This window comes from Myotis yumanensis, unplaced genomic scaffold (assembly GCF_028538775.1).
Source record: "Myotis yumanensis isolate MYYU_CA2020_CCGP unplaced genomic scaffold, mMyoYum1.0.hap1 SCAF_3, whole genome shotgun sequence".
Classification (NCBI taxonomy): Eukaryota; Metazoa; Chordata; class Mammalia; order Chiroptera; family Vespertilionidae; genus Myotis; species Myotis yumanensis.
Window position 1 is genome coordinate 86,004,616 of NW_027223754.1, and position 5,049 is coordinate 86,009,664.

A 5,049-nucleotide genomic window follows, 5' to 3' on the forward strand; every position below is an offset into this window, starting at 1 on the left:
CAGGACTTTCAGGGGCAGGCAGACTGGGCTCGCCTGGCCAGGCAGCCTCTGCTACCATTGCAAACAATCCTGGGGTGGCTGGCTCTACCACAGAGGCCATGCCTTCTTGAAGGGGAGAGCTGCTGTGACTGAGAGAGCAGCCTTACCTCCACCCAGGATGCCCTCAGACACCACCCAGAACTCTACAGCCACCTCCGCCAGGGACCTGCTGCCTTGGCTGTAGTCCCACGGTCACTGAGACTCCAGCCACCCTGGCCACAGGCTCCTGTGAGTTCAGAAGCATGCTACCCTCTGGCTGGCCCAATGCTTTAGCCCAGGGTGCCATGACCACTCAAGCAGCAGCCGCGCGAGCAGCCTGCCTCTGAGGAGCAGGAGCCTCATGCAGCCTGTCCCCATCTGAGGAGCAGCAGCCGCACAAGCAGCACACCTCCTCTCCCCCCAGCCAGAGGAGCCACCACTGCTTCAAGCAGCCATGCAAGCAACACCAACTGGAGGAGCTGTGGCCAACTGAGGAGCAGCCACTGCCACGACCGCCCAAGGAGCAGCCCCCACATGACTTGACACCTAGTTCCTTTGGTGAGAGCAAAAATGGGGAGACAAAGACACCCCCAAAGGAAAGAAAAGGAGGATTGCCAGAAAAGGAGCTAAGTGAAATGGAGGCATACAATATGTCAGAAAAAGAATTCAGAATAAGGGCCATACAGTTCATAAACTGAATTGATGAAAAAACTAACAACTTATGTAAGACTCAAGAAGAAATAAAGAGTAATATAGCTGCAATAAAAAACACTATGGAAAGTTTCAACAGTAGACTAGGAGAAGCGGAGAACTGAATTAGCAAATTAGAAGACAGGGAAGCAAAACACATCCAAACTGAACTGCAATTGGAGAAAAATATTAAAAGACAAGAGGAGAGCCTAAGGAAGCTTTGGGACAACATGAAACAAAGCAACATATGAATAATAGGGGTACTAGAATGACAAGAAGAGGAACAAGGGTTAGAAAACTTATTTGAAGAAATAATGTCAGAAAACTTCCCTGATGTGGGGAAGAAAAAAGTCACACAAGCACAGAGAGTCCCAAACAAGATGAATCTGAAAAGACTCACACCAAGACACATTGTAATTACAATGGCAAAAGTTCAGGACAGGAGAAACCAAGATGGCAGCATAGGTAAACACCGGAGTTTGCTGCCTCGCACAACCACTTCAAAAATACAACTAAAAGACGGAACGGACATCACCCAGAACCACAGGAAGGCTGGCTGAGGGGAAATTCTTCAAGTAGAAGGAAGGAGAACAGTGTGCCGAGACTCAGAGGAGGCGCAGTGCGGAAAATATAAAGGTGCGGAGGTACGTGCGGAGCGGGCTGGTGGCTGAGGGCACGGTTGTCGTTTTCAATCGGGAGGGAGTCTCAGACTCTGAGCTCCAGTTCTGGGCGAGTCTCTAGGGACCCAGACTCAAACAGGAGAAGCGGGACTGTCTGGCATCAGTCGGAACGCGAGGGCAGCTTTCTCTCCGAGGTTTGCAGCGGATGCTGGAACTCTGAGAGGCAGAGCCTCTGGGAACGGAACTGAGAGCAGCCATAACTGCTCGCTCCACCTGTCCTGTTGATCCGTGGGACCCGCCCCGCCCAAGCCCCGCACAGAGCCATTTGCCAGATAGCCTCAGGCAAAGGCTAGATTAGCACCTCCCCAGAGGACAGAAGTTCTCCCACTGCAGACACAGCTGATTCTCACAGCCAGTTGGCCTGGAGGTCAAATCCCCCTAGTATTAACTACAACAATCAAGGCTTAACTACAACAAGACTGCACACAAAGACCACTAGGGGGTGCACCAAGAAAGCATAAAAAATGCAGAGACAAAGAAACAGGACAAAATTGTCAATGGAGGATATTGAGTTCAGAACCACACTTTTAAGGTCCCTTAAGAACTGTCTAGAAGCTGCCGATAAACTTATTGAGATCTACAAGAAATCTAATGAGACCCTCGATGTTGTGATAAAGAACCAACTAGAAATTAAGCATACACGGACTGAAATAAAGAATATTATACAGACTCCCAACAGCAGATCAGAGGAGTGCAAGAATCAAGTCAAAGATTTGAAATGTGAAGAAGCAAAAAACACCCAACCGGAAAAGCAAAATGAAAAAAGAATCTGAAAATACGAAGATAGTGTAAGGAGCCTCTGGGACAGCTTCAAGCGTACCAACATCCGAATTATAGGGGTGCCAGAAGATGAGAGTGAGCAAGATATTGAAAACCTATTTGAAGAAATAATGACAGAAAACTTCCCCTACCTGGTGAAAGAAATGGACTTACAACTCCAGGAAGCGCAGAGAACCCCAAACAAAAGGAATCCAAAGAGGACCACACCAAGACACATCATAATTAAAATGCCAAGAGCAAAAGACAAAGAGAGAATCTTAAAAGCAGCAAGAGAAAGAAAATCAGTTACCTACAAGGGAATACCCATACGGCTGTCAGCTGATTTCTTAACAGAAACTTTGCAGGCCAGAAGGAAGTGGCAAGACATATTCAAAATGATGAATGCCAAGAACCTACAACCAAGATTACTTTATCCAGCAAAGCTATCATTCAGAATTGAAGGTCAGATAAAGAGCTTCACGGATAAGGAAAAGCTAAAGGAGTTCATCACCACCAAACCAGTATTATATGAAATGCTGAAAGGTATCCTTTAAGAAGAGGAAGAAGAAGAAAAAGGTAAAGATACAAATTATGAACAACAAATATGCATCTATCAACAAGTGAATCTAAGAATCAAGTGAACAAATAATCTGATGAACAGAATGAACTGTTGATTATAATAGAATCAGGGACATAGAAAGGGAATGGACTGACTATTCTTGGGGGGGGAAAGGGTGTGGGAGATGCGGGAAGAGACTGGACAAAAATCGTGCACCTATGGATGAGGACAGTGGGTGGGGAGTGAGGGTGGAGGGTGGGGTGGGAACTGGAAGGAAGGGAGTTATGGGGGGAAAAAAGGAGGAACAAATGTAATAGTCTGAACAATAAAGATTTAATTAAAAAAAAGTTCAGGACAAAGAGAGAATCTTAAAGGCTGTAAGAGAGAGACAAAAAGTTATGTACAAAGGATATACAATGAGATTATCAAATGATTTTTCAATAGAAACACATCAGACTGGAAAGGAATGGAAGGAAGTTTACAAAGTGATGCAAAACAAGAGACTATAGAATACTATACCAAGAATACTATACCCAGCAAGGCTATCATTCAAAATTGAAGGGGAAATAAGGAGCTTCACAGACAAAAAAAAGGCTAAGAGAGTCATCACCACCAAGCCAGCAAGGCAAGAAACACTAAAGGGACTGGTGCAAAAAGAAGAAATAAAAAGGGAAGAAGGAACACAGGCACAAAAAATAAAAATGGGTACAAACAAGTACCTACCAATAATAACTTTAAACGGACTAAATGTTCCAATCAAAAGACATCTAGTTGCTGAATGGATAAGAAAACATGACCCATATATATGCTATTTACGAGTCCCACTGCAGAACAAGGAACTCACACAGACTAAAAGTGAAGGGATGGAAAAATATCTTCTAGGAAAATGGAAATGAAAAAAAAGCTGGAGTAACAATGCTTATATCTGACAAATTAGACCTCAAAGTGAAGACCATAACAAGAGATAAGGAAGGCTACTTCATAATACTAAAGGGATCATTACAACAAGAGGATATAACCCTGGTGCATAAACATATATGCACCCAATACAGTCAAGTACATAAATAAAACTCCTGGAAGATATTAAGGGGGAGATTAACAACAATACAGTCATAGTAGGGGACTTTAATACTCCACTGACATTATTGGATAAACTCTCTAGACAAAAACTCAACAAAGAAACATCAATCCTAAATGTCTCACTAGATCAGATGAACTTAATTGACATCTTCAGAACATTCCACCCAAAAGCCATGGAATATACATTCTTCTCAAGTGCACATGGGACATTTTCAAAGATAGACCACATATTGGGTCACAGGCAAACTCTCTCCAAATTCAAGAATATTGAAATAATATCAAGCATCTTCTCAGACCACAATGGCATAATATTAGAAATAAACCACACTAAAAACAACAAAAAAAATCCAAACACTTGGAAGCTGAATAGCATGCTATTAAACAATGACTGGGTTACCAAAGAGATCAAAGAAGAAATTAAAAACATCCTGGAAACAAATGACAATGAAAACACAACAATACAAAATCTATGGGACACAGTGAAAGCAGTCCTGACAGGGAAGTTTATAGCTCTACAGGCCTACTTCAAAAAACAAGAAAAAATGGTAATAAATCATCTAACTCTATAACTTAAAGAATTAGAAAGAGAGCAACAAGAAAAGCCCAAAGTGAGCAGAAGGAAGGAGATAATGAAGATCAGAACAGAAATAAATGACATAGAGACCAAAAACAAACAAACAAACAAACAAAAAAACAATACAAAAGATCAATTGAACCAAGAACTGGTTATTTGAAAGGATAAACAAGATTGATGAACCTCAAGCCAGGCTCACCAAGAAGCAAAGAGAGAGGACCCAAATAAACAAAATCAGAAATTAAAGAGGAGAAATAACAACAGACCCCACAGAAATACAAAGAATTGTTAAAAAATACTATGAACACCTCTATTTCAACAAACTAGACAACCTGGAGGAAATGGACATTTTCCTAGAAAAATACACTTCCAAAACTTAATCAGGAAGAATCTAAAAATCTCAATAGGCCAATAACTATGGAAGAAATTGAAGCAGTCATCAAAAAGCTTCCAGCAAACAAAAGCTGGGTACCAGGTGGCTTCACAGGGGAGTTTTACCAAAGATTCAAGGAAGAACTAAAACCTATCCTCCTCAGACTATTCCAAAAAATTCAAGAGGAAGGAACACTTCCAAGCTCATTCTATGAAGCCAGCATCACCCTAATACCAAAACCAGATAAAGACAACACAATGAAAGAGTATTATAGGCCAATATCCCTCATGGACATAGATGCAAAAATCCTCAACAA